Source organism: Eurosta solidaginis, chromosome 4, assembly GCF_040869045.1.
Source record: "Eurosta solidaginis isolate ZX-2024a chromosome 4, ASM4086904v1, whole genome shotgun sequence".
Classification (NCBI taxonomy): domain Eukaryota; kingdom Metazoa; phylum Arthropoda; class Insecta; order Diptera; family Tephritidae; genus Eurosta; species Eurosta solidaginis.
This window is the reverse complement of record NC_090322.1, coordinates 212,576,124-212,598,291: the sequence shown is the minus strand read 5'-3', so window position 1 is coordinate 212,598,291 and position 22,168 is coordinate 212,576,124. Positions and strand designations below refer to the sequence as shown.

The 22,168-nt window shown below is 36.0% G+C and overlaps 1 long non-coding RNA gene across 3 annotated transcripts; it reads right to left on the bottom strand.

Annotated features, from left to right (window-relative positions):
• Positions 1-3,884: 3,884 nt before the first annotated feature.
• Positions 3,885-14,518, bottom strand: LOC137250945 (uncharacterized). Of its 3 annotated transcripts, XR_010953122.1 has the most exons (11): positions 13,897-14,517; positions 13,358-13,835; positions 13,094-13,293; positions 12,903-13,033; positions 12,810-12,857; positions 12,436-12,752; positions 12,095-12,382; positions 11,857-12,035; positions 11,668-11,801; positions 5,252-5,636; positions 3,885-5,192 (listed from the first exon to the last, which is right to left on the bottom strand). It is a non-coding gene; the product is annotated as an uncharacterized lncRNA (long non-coding RNA). The 3 variants fall into 3 exon arrangements; XR_010953120.1 differs by having other exon boundaries at positions 12,810-13,033; positions 13,897-14,518; XR_010953121.1 differs by having other exon boundaries at positions 12,436-12,711; positions 12,810-13,033; positions 13,897-14,518.
• Positions 14,519-22,168: the final 7,650 nt, after the last annotated feature.

Genomic DNA, 22,168 nt, shown 5'->3' with positions numbered 1-22,168 from the left:
CACATATACAACTAAAGGCTACTCCCTTTTAAAACCCTCATTAATACTGTTAATTTGATACCCATATCGTAAAAACACATTCTAGAGTCACCCCTGGTCCACTCTTATTGCGATATCTTGAAAAGGCGTCCACCTATAGAACTAAGGCCCACTACGTTTTAAATAATCATTAACACCTTTCATTTGATACACATGTCATACAAACACATTCCAGGGTTACCGTAGGTTCATTTTGCTAAATGGTGATTTTCCCTTATTTTGTCTCCAAAGCTCTCAGCTGAGTATGTAATGTTCGGTTACACCCGAACTTAGCCTTCCTTACTTGTTTTTAGTTGTAACTCTTTAGGCAACTCACACATAAATTTCACACTTAATGTATGCGACCATATGACCTCCAGAACACGCATTGTGGCACTCCTTCACTAGAGCACAAAACGCAGTGCCAATGGATGGCTGACGATGTAATGCATGCTGTTAAAATACGACGCTGCTCATACTTCGTTACCAATTCTTGTGACTGTGTGCTACTGTAGTTTTTATTGTTGTATGAAGAGACAAAATTACCAGCACATTGGCCTGAAAGTCTGTGCCAGCACAAAGCGTTCGCGACAAGTTAAAGGACAAAAACCAATATAATTTGAAGATGAGGTTTACGAAAATTTCTTCTTAAAATTTAATTTTGTTTTAGCCTCGCTAAAATTATGTCCGGTTGGAAGAATGAGAACTCGTTCTCTCCTCCTTTCTAGAAAGAAAAAACCTCATTCTCAAAATGAACCTTGAAAACAAATTGAAGGCAATTTAAAAGTAAAGTATTCTCTCGCAAACGAAGATCGTGCTCTACAAGTCACTTATCGTACCCGTCATGCTATATGGTGCAGAAGCAAGTACCATGACAACATCGAATGATGTAACTCTGGCAGTGTTCGAGATAATAGTTCTTTGAAAGATGTATGTGCCACTACGCGTGACGGCGAGTATCGAAGAAAATTTAATTGTAAGCTGTACGAGCTTTATGCGGACACTGACATAGTCCTGCGGATTGACACACATTGCCAGGCTGAAAATATTATGATATGCCAATGAAAGATGATATTTCGGTCAAAAAAGTATTCTTATCGGAACCTGCCTGTAAAGATAAGTTGAAAACAAAATAAGCTCCCTTGGTGTAACCAAAGGGCGCCGAACAGCCCTACGAAGAAGCGACTGTCGCGCCTTTTTGGACTGCCATAACCGTTTTAAATGTTAAGCACCAATTAACTCTAGGTTTTGAAGACCCGTGTTTCACCAGTTCAAAGCCCGCTTCTTGAAAGGCTGCTCCGTTTGACACGTCTCTTGCCCGTGATAGCCGCCCGCAATATTCTTATTTTTTCTGCGTAGTGCGAGCACTTATAAGTGGATCCCTTCTCCAAATAGTACACCATAATAATTTCTTCAGAAAGCCAAAACCTTCCCCGGTGAGCTTTTCACTACGATTTTCTTCGCATTATCGATTTGATATAAAAAATTTATCGATTTGTTACCGAAAAGTTATCAGTCTTTTATCTTAAATGTATCGAAAAGTTTTCGATTGGTTGTCAATTTTCTACCAAAAATTTATCGATTTGCTATCGAAAAGTTATCGATTTGATATATGTGTGCTTCAAATTTTTTATCGAAATGTTATCGATTTTGTAATAAGAGTTAGCGATATCTTATCGAAAATTTTTGATTTCTTTTGGAGTGTTACCAATACGGTCGATATGTTTTCTGAACTTTATAAAATTTTTTACTAGCGTTTTATCATTTACTATCAGCGTTTTATTGATTGGTAATCGAAATGTTATCGAAAGTTGTCGATTTAACATCAGTAAGTTATCGATTTGCTACAAACAATTTATTGCTCTGTTACCGGAAGGTTATCGTTTAAGTTTTCCATTTGTTATCGTAAAATTATCAATTTGCTATAAAAAATGTATCATTTGCCACAGAAATTTTATCAGTCTTTTATCAAAAAAATATCGAAAAGTTCTCCGTTTTTTATAGCTTAGAAATCGCTTGTTACCACGTCCATATTTTTTTTTTTTTACTTTTGGTTATTGGTTATAAAATGCTCACAAAATGTGTCAAAAAATTGTCGGAATATGCTTTGAATTTCTTAGAATTCTACCTTGAAATGTCGACTCGGTTATTTAGCATTCCCGGCATTCAACGCGGGAAGAGACCTTTCTCATATATAACTTTCTTCTAATTTTGTTCACATTTTTACAACGAGGAACGTGCTTTCACAATCTTCGTCCTCTGTCGGTTATCTTTCCAGCTGAAACTTCTTGATCTAACGGGAAACTGTAATTATTGAGAAGAAGCATCACCTATTGTTTCCACAAACTCGTTTATATAACTTTGGTATAAATTTGTTTCAAGCAGAGGTATTTGATGTCAGCTTTGATATAATTTGTTTGCATTTTAAAGTTCATTCCTCGCCAGTTCTTATTTAAATGAATGCATCTGTCGGGAATCATTGCCAATTCAAGTGGTTTTGAATCATCTCATCAATATCGTGGACTGCTTCTAGGAGTATACAGGCTGCCTGATCTCAAATATTAAACCAACTCTTAGAGGAAGTCGAGTAGTTGCCAAAAGGATAAAGCCAAACAACCTTTGGGTAACACTCTGGACACATTTCTTCTATGTGAGGCTTTTACCGACCTACCAGTTCAACCCAACTTAATCTGCTGTATAAGTCTGCAATGCCAGTAGCAAGGCTTTGGGTCAGCCACAAGCAGACTTCCTAAGTAAAGCACTGCGGCGAGTTAATAATAAGAACAATACCTTTGGAACGATATAAATATTTAGCCACTTATGACCGACCCTGTATGTTTATACGAACAAACTCGTTAAAAGTCAGTCAGTCGTTTCATCATTATTGTTTTTTTTTTGTGCGTGTGTGTTGATAGTTCTGTTTTGTTTGGGATCGCAAAATGATTCAGCGCCACTTCAGACGCATTTTTATGTACTCCAGTGCCCATTAGCCGTTTCATTGTTCTTATTTTGTACTTTTTTTTGCCAGCACTTGGCCTCTTCGCGCCTTTTAATGCTGCGTTGCTGCATCCAAAGGCGTTTTCGCATAAATGCACATTTTCTTATTTTAGAAACGTCATAACTTATGTTGTCGCTGGATGTTCGCTCATTGTAGCAGCCCTGCAAAAACGCTCCACGTCATTTTACTAGTCATTTTACGGTCATTGTGACTTTCTGCAGCGGTTATATTCATAGTCACGTTTGCATGGGCGTGATTAACTTTTGTGACCAAATTTTCCGTTTCGTTCCTATTAATGTGATCGTGCATTCCGCTCCCACTTATAGGATGTGAGCATAGCACTGTGCTACTCACACACGTCACAATGCTCATCAAATGGCGGTCATTTTTCCGTCATTTCACTCTACATTTTCGAGCCATTTGACAATCAATTTTACTGCGGTTTTACCATTTATATAACTGCCATATAACGTGAATTTTACCTGCAGATTTACTTTACCTGGAGCAGCCATATGAATAAAATATGAACCAAAAAAATTGAATTTTCAATATTTATTATTTTCAATATTATTATATATGTACATGAAATTGGAACTTATATTAAGCCAGTTCATATAAAACAGAAGAACTTTAATAATAAATAAACTCGCTTAATTGGTTTTTGTTTTCCAATCTCTTCTAAGCGAGCAAAAAAATAATATTAAGCTTTAGAAAAAACTCCAATTATTTGAATAATCTACAACTTAAAGCTTAGTAGAAATTCAGATTAGGTTTACTCTTTTTTCAGATCATGAATATTCAAAGGTGTCGTAGAATCCGATTGCTGTCGTAATTGATGAATGTAAAAATGTACGACTAGTAATTGAGTCAGAGTTATTATTGTTCTAAATCTAATCATTCAAGCAATAATTCTGCAACCCTTAGCAGGAGTATTGATTGGTTTCAAATCTAATTCCGACAGCAATCGTATTACGACATCCCTTATTATATATGCACATGAAATTGCAACTAAAATTAATACAGTTGATATAAAGAAAAGTAATTATTTTAATAGTAAACAAACTCGCCTTATTGGTTTTTGTTTTCCAATTGAAATCTTTTCCAAGCGAACAGAAAATAATTTTGAGCTTTAGAAAAAACTCCAATTATTTGAATCAATTTAAATCTACAACTAAAAGCTAATTAGAAATTCAGATTAGATTTACTCTTTTTTTTCAGATCAAGAATATTCAAAGGTGTCGTGGAATCCGATTGCTGTCGTAATTGATGAACTTAAAAATGTACGACTAGTAATTGAGTCAGACTTATTATTGTTCTAAATCTAATCATTCAAGCAATAATTCTGCAACCCATAGCAGGAGTATTGATTGGTTTCAAATCTAATTCCGTCAGCAATCGTATCACATCCCTTATTTTATATGTACGTGATATTGCAACTTAAATTAATACAATTGATATAAAGAAAAGTAAGTACTTTAATAATAACATAAACTCTCTTAATTGGTTTTTGTTTTCCAATTGAAATCTTTTCTAAGCGAGTAGAAAATAATTTTAAGCTTTAGAAAAAACTCCAATTATTTGAATAATCTACAACTGGAAATTAGTAGAAATTCAGATTAGGTATACTCTTTTTTCAGATCAAGAATATTCAGAGGTGTCGTAGAATCCGATTGCTGTCGTAATTGATGAATTTAAAAATGTACGACTTGTAATTAAGTCAGACTTATTATTGTTCTAAATCTAATTATTCAAGCAATAATTCTACAACCATTGACAGGAGTATTGATTGGTTTCAAATCTAATTCCGACAGCAATCGTATCACATCCCTTATTATATATGTACGTGATATTGCAACTTAAATTAATACTGTTGATATAAAGAAAAGTAAATACTTTAATAATAAATCAACTCTCTTAATTGATTTTTGTTTTCCAATTGAAATCATTTCCTGTGCATGCACATCGCTAACCTGTGTTTGCAAAAGATATGATTATACTGTCTTCGATAGATAGTCGGACGAGCCGCTACTCGGCGAAGTAGAGATGACCGTTGTGTCGGTGGCAGCTGTTACAACAGCAGTTTCTAACTTTACACCATCCGTACGGTGTGATGAAAGCTTCACTGCCTTTTCCAATTGCTTGGCGCCAGCAATTTTTGCTGTTTGTAACGCTTTAGCTGTAATGCAAATATATAGATGGGTTAAAGTGGTTTTCGTATGTTATTCAACAACTCACCCTATACCATCATCACAGCCTCCTCATCGATTTTGAATATGTGTACTGTTTCAGTATTCAGACCCAGTTCGTTTGGTGCAATATTTTCGATTTGATGAATATGTATACTATCCGTTAGGCAGACAATTAGGTGCAATCGATTCATTCATATACTGTGGGTATTTGAGCCGTAGACGCAATGGCAGATATTTTGATTCTTTTTGAAGTGTAACATTTGTAAACAGTTGGGTTTCTCTGCTGTCACCATCACCACTAGAGAGCTATTGAAGAAACGCTCGACCAAGATAATATGTGAGATTTACACGCATAGATTTCTTCCACCTTTTCACAGTTATTGATGGAGAAAATGCGAAAGCCATATTTACCATCCAATACCGAAATAGAACTGTAGAGGAAGAAACATTTTATAAAATTTAATAAAATCAAAAAATGATAGTTGTGCTAAAATGGGGTAACGTATTGTATGTTAAAGTATAGCGAAGTCTCAGCGGCTTTGTCCTGGTGAAAATTGAGTTTGAATAGGTTTTATTCTTCATTCTTAGAAACATGTACGAAGGTACCTGGTAAGATGTTAAAAATCCTCAACGCTTTTTTTGCTATAACTTAAAAAAACTCATATTCAAACTTCTGCTTAACTTCTACATATCAATAGCTACCTTTACCACCAGGAGTTACTATTGCTTCTACGCCTATGCTATTGTTTCCTACATCGATGAGCTTTGTAATAAAATAAACAGCTATCTCCCCAATCTCTCCAGTTTTGTCGCCTCGCGAAACCTGATATTGTCACCAACCAAATCATCGGTGACCTTATTTAAAACATGACCGCGCCAAATGTCGACCATATGGCATTACCCTACCGACTGTCTTACACCCTAAAATTTTGGGTGTGACTTTCGATCAGGATCTACATCTTGGAGAGCATGCATGTTAGTGTGAGGTCTTAACCGATCTCCAGATCTGTAGAAAAGGAACTTATTTCATTTCATTTCATTTATTTATTACGACAAAAAAGCCTAATTCATAAATTAAATTATATTCCAATTTACTATCTTATTGCTAAGGTTTTACAATATTCATAAAGTTTTGCTTTAAAAGCCCCGATTTCATTACAACTTTTTATATCTATAGGCAGTTCATTGAAACTTTTTATACCTTTATAAAAAATATTTTGCTGATCTATTTCAGTTCTGAATAGAGGCAGTTTGAAATTGTGTTTATTCCTTGTATTAATGTTATGTGTTTGCTTAACTAATACTACGTTTTTACTTAGATATTCAGGTACATTTTCACTTTTAATATTAAATATAAACTTCATAGCGTGAAAAAAAATCTTTTGCTTTACACTTAACCAGTTCAAACTTCTCAGCATATCAGCCGTACGAGTATCTCTAGGTTTTTTAAGAATAAATCTCATACATCTGTTTTGCATCTTTTGAAGTTTATCTATTTCTTTGTCTGACACAATGAATAGAATAGATGGGCAGTTTACAAAGTGCGGTTCTATAATGGACTTATATATAATTATTTTGTACTTTTTTTGAATATATTTGGATGTTCTCTGCATAACCCCAATTTTTTTCGCAACTTTCTGGACTGTGTAGTTTATATGTTCTTCAAACTTGAGATTGTTATCAATTATAATTCCCAAATATTTTATACTGTCAACTTTTTGTATGCTTTCATCATTTATTTTTAAACCAATTATATCCTCATTAACGTTCCTCCTTGTTATTATCATAAATTTCGTTTTATTTATATTAAGTTTCAGTCTATTTCCGCACAACCATTTATACAGGTTATTCAGTTCATGTTGTATTTTAGAAAGTGCAGAATTAATATTATTCTCACTAATCATTATTAATGCATCATCAGCGAATAGTTTAATTTCACAACCTTCAATAGCGTTAACTATATCATTAATATAAATTAAGAACAGTATCGGTGCCAAAACTGAGCCTTGTGGTAACCCTATGGGTACTTCCAATTCATCAGACATCACGGTATTTATAACTTATTAGCTTAATGCTTAAGATGATGCGGGAATAACCAAGTAAGCTCCTTCCAACCTTTGATTCGGGGGATGGTATAATGATATGAAGATGATAGCGTGCGACAACATCGTGAGCTTGCGATGACTGGAGGAAGTGGTTCCAAACCTCCAAAGGCAGGGCACGAACGCTCGTTTTTAGATGGTGGATAAAGCGCAAATCCCCAAGGTAACAAAAGTTAAGGTATGGATACCATGCGTGATGAAGTCGGAGGATACACTGCGACTTTTGCAGAATCAGAATCCGAACATACCGACACAGGATTCGAAGGTCCTTACTGTATCTCGGCCTACGGACGAAGGTTAGTTATACATCTTCCAAATAAACAAGCAGGCGGAGGATATATTGTACGCGCAGCTTGGGTCCTTAGGTACAGGCAAAATGTATATGCGACTCAGGAAAAGAAGTCGCGGGTATTAAAGTCCTAACACGGTGGACGTCGAAAAGGACCTCAAAAGCCTAAGGGAAAAAATACAGGTGGAGGTAGCCCACGTCACCCCGAATGTGTTAGAAGGGGACCAACAGCCAGATGGTGCTGTGAGTCGCACAGAGGAACACCCGGCACAACAGGTACAAGAGGCTGAAGGGGCTTCGAACACTCTAAACCAAAAGGGCTAGAGGAGGACGACGACGTCACGATGAAGGTGCTGGAGGGGGACAAGCAGCCCATTGGTACTGCGAGTCATACAGATAAACCTCCAACACAGTAAAGTGGCGTCGAGCGAACTCCTCCTCCTAACGCGCTGATCCAGGAGCCGTGGCTTCCATCGGGAGGAAAGGTTTCTGGACTTAGCGCGCTCGGATTTGGCCTTTACTATGCGCAAACGGAAGGACGGGTGCGAGCTGTAGTAATGGTAAGGAGACAGCTGCATTCATATATGCTGCCTATATACCGCTGTTCGTATATACCGCCACGATCGGATATACACGTTTATACATGTCATAGCACTGTTATTTGCAGTTTGTACTCGCAATTGCGAGACAAAGACCGCCTAGTAGTTCTTGGTGATTTCAATTTATCATCAGTAAATTGGATCAATACCATCGACTCAAATTTCATGACTCCCACTACTCAGCACGAGTTTTTAAACAGCCTGCTTGATACATCTCTTCTCCAAATTAATAATGTTTTAAATTCCAAAAGGAAAATCTTAGACTTAGTTTTTACAGATGACTCTGCGGGTATTACTCTAACCCGAACTCCCCCATTATCCCTTCCTGAAGACCCTCTTCATCCTACGCTTGAGATAGTACTGGATGTTGTTCAACCTGTGATGCTCGATGTTTCTAAGCCCAATTCCCGACCCCGGTCGAGATGTTTTTCAAAGACGAATTTTATTGAGCTCAATAATTTGATCTCTGCCCATGACTGGTCGAGTCTTTATGCGTGTACAGACGTTGAAACAGCGACTTCCTTGTTTTATAGTTCTCTTGATGCTTTGTTTGAAAGCTGTGTCCCCCTTCGTTATTCCAGTACCACCACGGGTAAACCACCTTGGTTCTCAAAGCAACTATTAAGACTTGATAATATTAAATCTAGACTCTATAAGCGTTTCAAAAGATCTGGTAAAGCTATTGATTTATCTAAATATTTAGTGGCGCGCTCCAATTTTCATCGTCTTAACCAGCAGTGTTATAAAGGTTACTTATCATGTTGCAAATTCCAATTTACTAATAATCCGAAACGTTTCTACAGATTTGTTAATTCCAAAAGGAAAATTTCTGGTTTCCCATCTACTTTTATTTATGGGTGCAAAAACGCAAATTCTGATCACGAAATCGCTGATTTATTTGCTGAATTCTTTAAATCAACCTATTCATCCCAATGTGTCCAGTCTAATCTTTATCCATATTGCTTGGAAAGTTCTAATAATATTTTAAACCCATTTATTGATAAAGATACTGTTCTTAATAAACTTCTTGCATTGAAACCGATATCTTCGCCGGGTCCGGATGGTGTTCCTAGTTGTGTACTTAAGTACTGTGCTGTCAGCTTATCAGAGCCTATCTTTAAATTATTTAAACTGTCTCTGGAATCCGCATCATTCCCATCTATTTGGAAACAATCGTTTATTATACCTTTGCATAAAAAAGGTAGTAGGTCTAATATTGAGAACTACAGAGGCATAGCTAAGCTCTCAGCTATCCCTAAAACTTTTGAGCAGATAATTACATACCAGCTTCAATACTTGTGTAGCTCTTTAATATCACCTTGTCAACATGGTTTTGTTCATCGGAGATCAACTACTACCAACTTGCTTGAATTTACGTCTTTTGTTATGAATGGTTTTTTAGTTTGCAAACAAACAGATGTAATTTACACCGACTTTAGTAAAGCATTTGACTCTGTTAATCACGAGCTCTTAGTTACCAAACTTGATCTTCTGGGTTTTCCAGCGCCTTTATTAAGTTGGATTTCAAGTTATCTTGAAAATAGGACTCAGCGAGTTTTCTTTAACAACAATCTTTCAAAGTCGTTTGATGTAACTTCTGGCGTGCCCCAGGGTAGCCATTTGGGTCCATTACTCTTTAACCTGTTCATTAACGACTTACCAAAGGTTATATTACATTCTAGAGTTTTTATGTATGCAGATGATGTAAAACTTTGTTACACATATCTGCCTTCGAACTTGTTCTGTTTTAATCAGCTTCAGGCCGATCTGGACTCATTTCAAAGCTGGTGTACTGCAAATTTACTTTTTTTGAATTACTCTAAATGTAAGCAAATGACTTTTCACCGTGTGAAGCCGGTCCTATCATCTTATACACTTAACGGCGACCCCTTGGAGCGGATATCTATTGTTACTGATCTAGGAGTTATTTTTGATCCGAAATTAAGTTTTACCACACATATTTCAACCGCTATAAACAAAGCAACTGGTGTATTAGGTTTTATCAAACGTTGGGCTAAAGAGTTTGATGACCCTTATTTCACAAAGATCCTTTATACCTCGCTGGTACGTCCTATTCTCGAGTACTGTTCATGTGTCTGGTCTCCGATCTATCAAATCCATGTTGATCGGATTGAGTCGGTCCAGAGACGGTTTTTAATTTTTGCATTACGAGGTCTCAACTGGGAATCAAGTACTCATCTTCCACCATACAGGAATAGGCTTCTTCTAATTAATTTGCCATCTCTAGAGAATCGTAGAGTATTACTTGGCGTTATGTTCATTCACAAGCTCATCATTGGTGTGATTGACTCCCCTGACCTAATCAGTCAACTAAATTTTGCGGTTCCTGCTAGGGCGTCCAGGCATTTTGTGCCTTTTCATTTACCTCTATGCCGGCAAAATTTTGCTAGAAACAGTCCCCTGCGCCATTGGTGCTCGCGGTACAATGATTTGTATAACTGCATTGGCTTTGAATGTTCGTTTGCTGCTTTACATACTGCTATACTCTTATGTTTAGCCTGATATTTTAATTTTATTTTTTCTTATACAATGCGATGTCAAATGTTTATAACATACAAATTTTCTATGTACCTTTTTTGAATTTTTTAATTTTAAGAATGGCTCTGTATTTTACATATATATCTGTCTATTACAATAATTAGTCGACCGCTTTGTGTTTGCGTCGACTTTAAATAAATAAATAAATAAATAAATAAATAATTACACTACTGAGGACTTCGTAGTGGTGGTGAAATCGCCGGGCTCAGATGGTACATGTCCGGCCATGCCAAGCCCTGGAATATAAGAAATATGCTCTAGAAGTCTTCTTAAGCATTGCCGGGGCTTTCTAAATGGGCGATTATTGATGGTCTTAATTACGTTAAAGTACATCCAGCCTTACCCAGATGGATCGACTGCATGTTAAACTGCAGTAAGATTACATCGCAATGGGGATTGTACGCGGCCACGAAATTAGTGGACAGGGGCACTCCGGGTGCTATCATCTCAGCTGTGGACGCTGGTCATTAACCAACTGCTTAGGGGATTCTACGAGGGACCAGAAAAACTTACGGTTTACGCAGATGACGTTGCATATGGTCTTGTTTACAAAGAGGTACAAGGTCCCTAATTGGACCAGGCCTAAGTTAGGAGGGGCGACCCTACGGGGAAACCTTGCACAAAATATCTAGGAATGATCCTAGACAGTAAGCTGTCATGGAAGCTCAACGTGGAGGAGAGGGTGAGGAAGGCTTAAACGGCACTTTATGCATGTAAAAGAATGCAAAAGAACCGGCATATACGATCAGAAGGAACTCGATGACGATGCCTCAAAACTAACAACCAAAAGCAATAATTAATTTCACTGACACAAATTTTATAGTTTTTTCTTCCGGAGTTGGACACAATCTTTTCATAATTTTACTTAACAATTTAAGATTAGAAATTTTTTTCAATTTGTATTTTGACTTACCAGCAACAACAGAATCATGTTTAATTGTACGCCGCACAATCATTATAGCATCATGTAACGAAGCTCAGTTTCTTTCAAAAATTGTTCAGCACCGCCACGTAAAATCAATGCATATGTTCTAGCATTAACGCAACCTTTAAATAATTATAAACTATAAAAATGAAGTTAATGTCAAACCCACTATCAAACCTTGGAAAATGTTGAAATGTTCACCACCAACTTGACGTTCTTCAAAGTAATCACATTGACCCAAAACACTTGAATTAATATCATTAGCTGTAGTCATAACAGCTCCACCACAAGCTTTCATTGTACGTTTCAAATCTTCTTCTGGTACACTAACAGAACATTTCACGATCTGCAAAATACTGTGTACCAACATCACCAATTGGTAGTTTAGAAAACACAACATTGGCGCCTTACTTACCTATTTTATTGTACAGGAGACGCCATTCAGCATTAACAATTTTCTGATACTCTTGGACATTGGAGACCATTGCTGTGGCAGAGCATTTTTCCAATAAAGCACTTTGTTGTTCCTTTGATTGGCGCTTCCACATGTACAGCCATGTCATATTTTGGTCATGCATAATTATAATGCTTTACGTATAGCTTTAATGATGATACGTGCATGCACGCCTTCCTCAGCATATGGTTTAACTTGTTTTAAGATTTCACCTGCTTAAAGTACTACTGAAGTGGTGCCATCGCCGACCTGATAAGAGAAACATTTTTATTCTACACATTATAATATAACAAAAAACTTACCTCAGCATTTTGAAATTTGGCGATGTCTACTAGAGTTTTACGGCTGGATTCACAATATCCAATAGTTTCATAATGGTTGCCCCATCATTTGAAAATGTGGCCTTACCACTGGAATCAACAATATGCTTGTCCATACTACGTGAACCCAATTGAATGCGAGGCATTGATGTGGATATGAGTTGAGGTTTACCATGAGAGCTATCGGTATCCAAGCATTTTTTACACAAATACTCATGTACCCAATACAAGTTCAGGACGTTCATTATTATCGACACGCTGTACGGTATGGCTCAAATGTTGGAAATATGCAGTTGGCACTGTTGACAAAAAATATGGATCAATGAACACAAGTAAAAGTGAAAGTATTTTTTTACCATCTCTTGTTACTTTACACATTAGACATTGGAAACGACGACCAGCATCTACAAGTTGCTATTGAGCCTTGCAACGATTAGATCTAATTGCACCCAATTCACCAAAATTTACAATGGGTGGCTCATATTCACCCTCATCCGTTCGTGCCATTGGTGAGGCGGTAATGGACAAAGCTGTTGTTTTTAATAAATCAGCTGTTGCAGGTATGCAATACAAAGACAACCTGCAAAGAAGAAAGATCAATGTAATTGCCAAACAAAACATTAATTTCGATTATCGATACCTAACGTAACGTGGCGAGGAGTTCCCTGATCTTCTACCACATATTTTGTGGTCACCAATGGTGGTAATAAACCCTGTTCATTAGTAATAATGAATGATAACGCTTATCGGATTTGGCATCTGATCGGGATCTAAACGGCGTTGGGCTTGATCATACTGTTGCGGCTGTTGATATTTACCAGTAACAGGTGCAGGTGGTTGCTAAAGAAAATAACACAAAAATAATCATCAGCAAATTTGTAAATTATTAGTTGTATTAGCATACATTATAACCAGGACGTCCGGACGTGTCCGGGTATTGGGGGTTGACACGGCTTGGGTGGTTGACTGAGCATTGGCGTCTGTCCAGGTTGTGTTGGTGGCATCATAAAAGCCATCAATAACAAGTGCCAAGAATATATCCGCGGCATACCTGCCGACCAAAATGATTCAAGGGGTTGTGATTGCCAAACTCACCTACCCGTGGCGAATCCTGTACCTAACAATTTGGTGTGAACAATTGGTGCCAGTTAACCCTCTGAAATAATCGGCGCAATTGTACGCCATTGTGTTGGCATTAATTAGGCAAAATGCAAAAACTTTTCATCCTCCTCGCGTGACCATTCTGTCTTCTTTAAGTTAGGATCAAGCCATTCGTACCAGCGTGCCTTACATTGCTTGGCAGATTTGCGGTGCAGCAGTGATACAATACGTGACCACTGGTTTTTGCCATATTTCATTACAGCTACTTTGAGGATTTCTTCCTGAAAGTTATCAATTTAGTTTATAAACGGCCAAGAGTAACCAGTCGCGTCAAATGCTTACCTCAGTGGTTCTCCAAACACCACCTGTTATCATTATTCGCGGCATGGTGCTATATAATTGTGAATTCTTTCGATGAGCACAAAAATCAAATCAAAAATTTTTGTCGAAATAAACAGCAAAAATCATTGTATATTAAAGACTTTGGGAAAATTTTAGAATAGCACCCCTGAGTTCGGGGTAAAACTTGGTATCAAATGAAAGAGGGAGTTCTCCCGATCACAAATATATATATTTTAAAGTGCGCAAACTTATAATTTAAAAGTTATTTGTTGTTAAAGTTTGCAAATTTAACAAATTTCTATAGAACTTTAAATTACAATTTACACATCTTTCAAAACCTTAATCCACATACATATCTATATAAATTGGCAACGATAAACTTAAATTGCATTTTAGTATATTTCACATTTCATTTTTGCATTGTTTTCACTTATTATAAATGTTTTTATTAAATCAATCGCGCTTTTGTAGCAACATGCACATATATATATATATACATATATTTTATTGATGACATTACAAAGCTGTGCTGCCACATATATATACGTATACACATATAAAATTTGTATAGAAATTTGCAAACTTCAACACCAAATTACTTTTAAATTATAAGTTTGCGAGCTTTAAAATATATATATATGTAATCTGGAGAACTCCCTGTTAATTTTAAATATTTCCGGAGATATTCCATTTAAAACTCTCAAAATTTAAAAAATTTCCGACCACCAAATGTTTTGCTGTCTCTGCTGAATTAGAAATGGCGAATTTTTTTGAACGCAAAAATTACGTATTTTGCTATCCCTATAAAAATAATAGGTGCGAGAGAGCACGATACATTGTGGGAAAGCTAAATTTGTCAACATGCTATTTCATTTGAAGAATTTTTCATTCCAAATCGTCACCCCTGTCAAAAATTCGTTTGTTTGTGTGCGTTTTTGGTCACACGATTTTTGCAGGGAGTGTTCTGTTTGACTTTTCGTCTTTTCGGCTGCTCTTATTTCAGCATCAAACAGATGACTTCAGTGCAATTCTGTGCCTTTGCATATATACTGTTGCTCCATCCAGACAATTCGCACTATTACTCAACGGTTCCAGTCAATACAGCCATTCAACCACGCAAGTGACAACAAAATTTTTGCCACCAAACACATTACTATGAAACACAGGCGTTGTGGAACGTTTAGTGGCAGACCCATTTCAATCTTCTGTGCATTGTCACAATGGTTGTGGGATTTTTGTGTGTCAGCATCTGCTGTTGCATCTAGCACGAGTATAAAGGCCTTATTATACTTTCGTTGTGCTTTAATTGTTTCTTTTCGCTTTTTTCAATGTGTCGATTGTTTGTCATTAAATTGGTGGTGTGCTTGTTGTTGTTTGTCGACGCAGCAAACTGTTTGGGATGAATGTGCGTGGATTAATTTAAGTCTAAATAAATTGCAAAACCTTTCATCGGGCTTTGTGACTCTTAATTCTTGTTGCATAGCGCATGTTTGTGGTTTGGCCTGTTTCAAAGTTTTTTTTTTAGAATTCTTCTTTCATTTTTGGGCGTTTTTGCTGTCGCTTTCAATTTCGTTGCGCTTTTGTTATTTCGCTGGGATACGCTCGAGCGGTTTTAGATTTCCCTTATTTTGGTTTTTCGTTTTCAATTTATTTGCGTTTTATGCATATTTTACGCGCTTAATCCAATTCATGGCTCATTTAATTATAGGCATTTGCTTTTGAATTTATACAAGCACTTTAGCCAATCCTCTTGAAATTCATGCGCGCGCCATTTAGGCAGACGTCATCGATGGCAAATTTTGTTCCACATAAAAAAAATTCAAAATTGCTTAAAACCACGGTATGTGAATCAGACCATTCGAATAGTAATTTGTTCGTAGTCTCTTATAACGACTTTATTTTGAATTCTAGAAGGTATAACACCGGCACATCAAATAAACAAGTAAGAAAGTCTAAGTTCGGGTGAAACCGAACATTAAATACCCAGCTGTGTTGTTGTTTGCTTTGTGTGGTTGAACGTGAGGCTGCGCAATATTACATATATGGTTCTATTCTGACCTCGTTTTCGACCAAAAGAAGCAAAAAGGATACAGAGGTTACCACTAAGGAATTTGAGCGGGTAAAAATGCAGTTTAACAGTTGTAGCTATGCAAAAATGTTTATGCCCAATTTCGTTCGGATTGGGTGATTTTAGGGCAAAAGTCTAGAACAGGGGTGACTAAAATACCAGCGCAATATATAGCTTCTCCAAACCAATTGTCAGCCTCAGCTGCCCGTTGCGAATCCTGTTCTGGCGACCTCGAACTCCTGATGGATGTAGAAGGTGGGAGGGCGGGATGGCCTAGAACGTTTTATGTGGTCATACCAATCGTTCCCGAGATGGGAACCTTTATAGTGCTTGTTACCGGAACACACCGGATCTGCATCCGGCAAAGGACCTTCAACATCGGTAGTACTCCCCAAGGCTTTCGGGGAGTGTCCTTATCGCTACAACAACAACAACAGGGGCTGACTGCTAATAAGCGTCCAAAAATGTCGAAAGGGGTGTCAAAAGAGGCGTATTGACCTCGACAAAAATAATCCGAAGGCGTAAAAGAAAAATATTATATCTATCCGAAAATATTTGCAGTTGAAGTTGGCAATTTTCAAGTGGTTGTTGTAATGTTGTTGTGCACTGAAAAAAATTTTGTGTACCAAGGGATTGTGCACGCACTTAATTTTGCCCAGCCGTTTGGTGGACCGGCCAGGGTAATTTTTTTAAGCGCAGTCGAAGGCCGACAACGCAGAAAGGTGTTCTGCGCAAAAATGCTATGGTTCCCTCACCCGGTTTCGGAGGGGCCCGGGATAATTTTTCGGGTTTTCGTTAATATCTTTTGAACGAGTTAACATTTTTATTTTCCGTCTTCGGATTATTGTTGTCGAGGCCAATACGCGTATTAGCAGTCGACACGTATTAGCAGTCGACCCCTGTTCTAGACTATTACCGATTTTTGTTCGACTTATGGCATTAAAAGTATTTTGTAAGGAGTAAAAAAAGGAGCGGGTTACGCCCATTTTCAGGATTTGTTTAAGTTTTTTTCTTTGCTCAACCATAGCACTACCGAGGTAGAACATCAGTCAAATGTAGTTTAATACCATAGAGTTATTGCAAACTTTGTTAATGCTAGACCTTTACGAAATGTGGGAGTGGTCTTTAACCGATTTTGATTATCTTCACTCAGTCCAAACAATTTGTTCAGGGAGTGTCTCTGCCAAATTTCAATTTAATATCTGTAACGGCTTTTGATTTACGGCTTGTTAAACTTCCAAATTTTCTTCTTCTAAATGTGGGTGGTGCCACGCACATCTTACAAAATTTTTTGGAATCTATGTTTTGCATCATAAAACCAATCCACCTTCCAAATTCCCTTAGCTTAGCGGTATTCGTTCTTGGATTATCTCATTCTTTCCATTTTTCTAAATTTTCGATATCGAAAAAGTGGGCGTGAGTGCCGATTTCGCTGATTTTCAATACCAATCTATTCTGTGTCCAGATTAGCCCGTATACCAAATTCGGTGAATATATCTCAATATTTGCTCAAATTATCGTTTTAACGGACGGACAGGCGGACGGACAAGTCTTAATCGAAGTTTTTTTCGATACTGATGATTTTGATATATGGAAGTCTATATCTATCTCGATTTCATTACACCTGTACAACTAAATATCCAATCAAAGTTATAATACCCTGTTTACAGGGTCAGCTGGGTATAACAAGTTGTCTGCATTTGATCACATCCATATACCTACATATATGTAATGCGGCGTGCTGAAACTGAGGTCTTTTTAGCTCCAACATCTCCAAATGCATCGTAAGATCGCAGATAATTATTTGCTTTTCAGGGATTTTTTGCAACTTACAGCTTTGGCCTCAAATATATATTATTAGCCACTAGTAAGGGTCCTGGAATGTGTAATGCCTCGCTCAATACTGGGAACTGAACATTTAAGTAACTTATCAGAAGATACAATCACAATATCAATCTCGTCTCACTCCATATTATACCACAACTCGTTCCGTTAAATCTTATCGATGTTACGGGCCTCTCCACATCTAAAGACCTAAGTAAGCATAGGAGTTACATACTATTGGAAATAAAGCTCCCTTGCAGCACACATTGGTCGTTCTTTGAAACATAACAAGCTTATTTTCTACACTTTTGCTGAAAGCTCGCTTCTCTAAGCCACAGATGCATAGATGATAATTGGTCTGATCATTCTGATTCATAAGATTGCTCTGGCTAAGAAAGAACCCACGTTTTACTGAAAACATGTCTGCATTACTAAAGCATGGTAAGGTTAGTTAAGGTGGATAGGGCGCAAATGGTTACTGCCCACCCCTTCATTCGGAGTAATTTTTGTCCCATTGCAAACGACCTCGAAAAGTGTACACGTTTTTTTTCCCATATAAACTTAAGTAGGAGCGAAGGACGCACCTTCCTTACACCCGTCAGACTAACGAGTCACCCTGCGCACATAAATATGACACAACTTGTTTGCAGTCTTGGACATAGGCGATAAAAGTGTTAATTTGGCCTCTTTTTCCATCTGTAGAGAGAACTTGTCGGAATAAGCCATTGTCAACAAATCGGTGGAGTAGCATAATGCCTAGTAATGACCTAGCCGAGCTGATTTGTTTAGTTTGAGAAATAAGCTCATCTCTTTCCTACCCGAACAAGCTTTATACGTCGGAATATATGTCGGTGATCCACAATAATAAATGTATATCGATAAATAATCTTTTTTTTTCGATAATATGTCGATAACAAATCGATAACTTTTCAAAAACAAAAAGTTATCAATAACATCCGATAATTCGTCGATAAAAAATCAATAAATCATCGTCAACCGTTTTTATCGATAACAAATTTGAAACGCAACGATAACAAATTGATAGCGCTTCTATATCTTGTCGATAACACACCTATAACAAGCCGATAACTCGTCGATAAGAATTGGACAACATTGATAAAAGTGTTAACATTTCGATAACAAATGCATAACACGCCGTCCTGTTTCGTCTAATATTTCCTTCCTTTCCATTCCCTTCTAAAGTTGTCTACACATCAAGTATATCACTGGTGATGGCACAACGCTGAAAGGGTACTCCAGACCAAATTTATTAATGGCTATCAAATTGTTCAAATTTACGTTAGAATATTATACCGTAGTTTTTTTTCTCAATTTTCTTGTAGGATTTATTTTAAAAATTTTAAAAGATCCCACAAGCTATTTCATTTGTCTAAACAAACGTACACTAAAACTACTCAAATTGCGAAATTTTATGTTATTATTATTTCGGTAATTTTTCGTCGCTATTCCATAATTTTGCGTGCAAAGATCGCCTCCACGAAGCGTTTGTGTCACGTTGCAAGATCACCTTTCACTTAGTGCTGCCAAAAAATGCATTAATTTTTCCCACAAAATCATACATACACATATACATATATACAATGTATGTACCTACGAGTGCACAAGTCGTAGATATAACTAATATTTTTTATGCATAAAGAAAACTCTGAAGACTTTTTGTTTAAATTCCACTTGATTTAATTTTTAGTATTCTTTACTTGCTCTTCAAGCTGTCAACTTAAGACTAATTTTTAACAATCACGTTATCTTAAACTAAAGCTTTAAATATAAGAAAGGTACGAAATGAAATTAAATCTAATAATGTGAGAGCGGCTTACAACAACGATAATATATAACTCGCTCCTCCTTAAAATTCGAGTCCCATCGAATTATCTAGATATGTTCATAATTATTATGATACCCCATTATTCCTAATTTATCAATAAAATAAAAGTAGTAAATACATTTTTTTTTTTTTTTTGTATACCCAAAATATATATCTTAATCCATAGAAATGTTTGCGCATAATTAACCTTTTATTTATTTAAATGTAAAATATGATAATTAAATCAAAGCCAATTTTTATTATTATTTTTCTTTTTTGTATTTAATATTTTTTTTTTTTTTTATATAGATATAGATTTTAGTGGTCTTCGAAACTGAGCAACATCAACTTTGTTTAGATTACTAAAATGATATATTTTCTCTGTTAAAATTTGCCTTGTTAATAGCTTTTTGTTTATTTAATTCAGCTCTATTTTTTATTTCTTCGCAATTTATATCTAGCTTGTTTATAAAATCGATTGGTTTTAAATTTGTTGTTCGATGTATCGAATTATTATAAAAGGTAATTGCTTTCAAAACAAGTTCCTCTACGTTTTCAATATTATCTGAGTTTTTCAAGATTCGGATATGCTCGAGAAGTGTGGAGTGTAATCGCTCAATATCGGAATTACCCGTATGAGAATGCGGCGTCGTAAAATGCGTATCAATGTTATTTTCTTGACAGAATAATTTAATTAAAGCATTATTGAATTCATTATCCATTATTAATTTACATGGTTTACCTAAATGTGCAATTCTTTCCTCTAATTTCAATTTAATTGTTATCATATTTTTATCTGTTAATTTATGGGCCGATCCCAGCTTAGTAAATTTATCTATTGTAGTAAGAAAATAGGCTTTATGAATATGAAATATATCTAAGTGTACCACTTCGTTTGGCTTCCCGGGAGTATACGTGTTTTCAAATTTTTTTTTAATTGGGTTTCTATCGTATTTATTTTCAATACATGTTCTACAATTATTGCAGTATTTATTTACATACTTGAACAATTTAGGATTAAAATACAATTCTTTTAATTGGTCATAATTTTCGTGAATACCCCTATGGTTTCCTTTTACGTGAGTATCATCAATAATATTCAGCAAAGCCTCCTCAGATTCTATATCAGTGGCTATTTTTGTACATTTAATAAATTTTAAACTAGCGTTAACGGAAAAAAGTTCAAATAGCTTTTTCTCTATTTGCTCATATTTATCATCTGGAAGCTCGGAAAATATGCCAATAGTGCCTTTCTTAATTTCTCGTCTAAATAAATCATTCAAATAATGCGAACTGTTCAAATCATTTTCTGCGACATAAATTATTTTATACTTTCTGAATAGTAAATCAGTTTCTCTGTTTTTATTTTTTACTATCCTTATTTGAGTTCTATATTTATTTAATATCCTTTCCGAGATATGAAATTTATTACCTAGGTTTTCTTTCTCACACTGAATCCTATTTACCGAATTTTGATAAAGTGGAACTCGACTTAAATAGTCAGCCACTTTATTCTCTTTACCCTTAAGAAATTCAATATCAAACTGAAACTCGTCCAGTAGTATCTTCCATCGAATTATTCTTGAGTTAGGGTCTTTCATCGAGTACAACCATTTCAATGGTTGGTGATCAGTTTGTACTAAAAACTTTCTCCCGTAAAGGTACGGACGAAAGTATTTTATAGACCACACTATTGCCAGCAATTCCTTTTCCAGGGTTGAGTAGTTTTTTTCATGTCCATTAAGGGTTCGGCTAGCATAACACACTGGCTTACCCTCTTGACTCAGAACAGCTCCTATGGCTACATTGCTGGCATCAGTAGTTAAAATAAACTTTTTCTTGAAGTCTGGATAACTAAGCAGGGGCGGGTTCGTTAAAATATTTTTTAATTTTTGAAATGATTCTATGTAAAGCTGATCATGAAGATTTATTTTTGAGTCTTTTTTCAAATACTTTATTATAGGGCTGGCTATAAGAGAATAATTTTTTATAAATTTCCGGTAGTACCCGGTCAAGCCTAAAAAGGATTTTATATCTTTCACTGTTCTCGGAAGTTGTAAATTTTGTATTACATTAATTTTATCTGGGTTTGGCTTTATGCCTTTATTGGTTATGATGTGACCCAAGAAATGGGTTTCTTTTGATAAGAATTTACACTTATCTATTTGCACTTTCAAATTATAATTATCGAGTCTTGTGAATATTTTTTGCAAACTTTCCATGTGCTCAGTAAGAGAAGTTGAAAAAACTAATATGTCGTCCATATAAATGATACAAATATTGTTAATAAAATCGGACAATACGCAGTTCATCATCCTCTGAAACGTAGATGGTGCGTTTTTTAGGCCAAACGGCATTCTAATAAATTCAAAATGCCCTTGAGATGTTGAAAAGGCTGTCTTTTCTATATCATTTTCATCCATTAGTATCTGATGAAAACCTTTTGCAAGGTCTAATGATGAAAAGTATTGCGCTCTACCCAACTTGTCGAATAATGCTTCAATATTCGGAAGTGGAAACTTATCGTCTACCGTGATTTCGTTCAACTTTCTAAA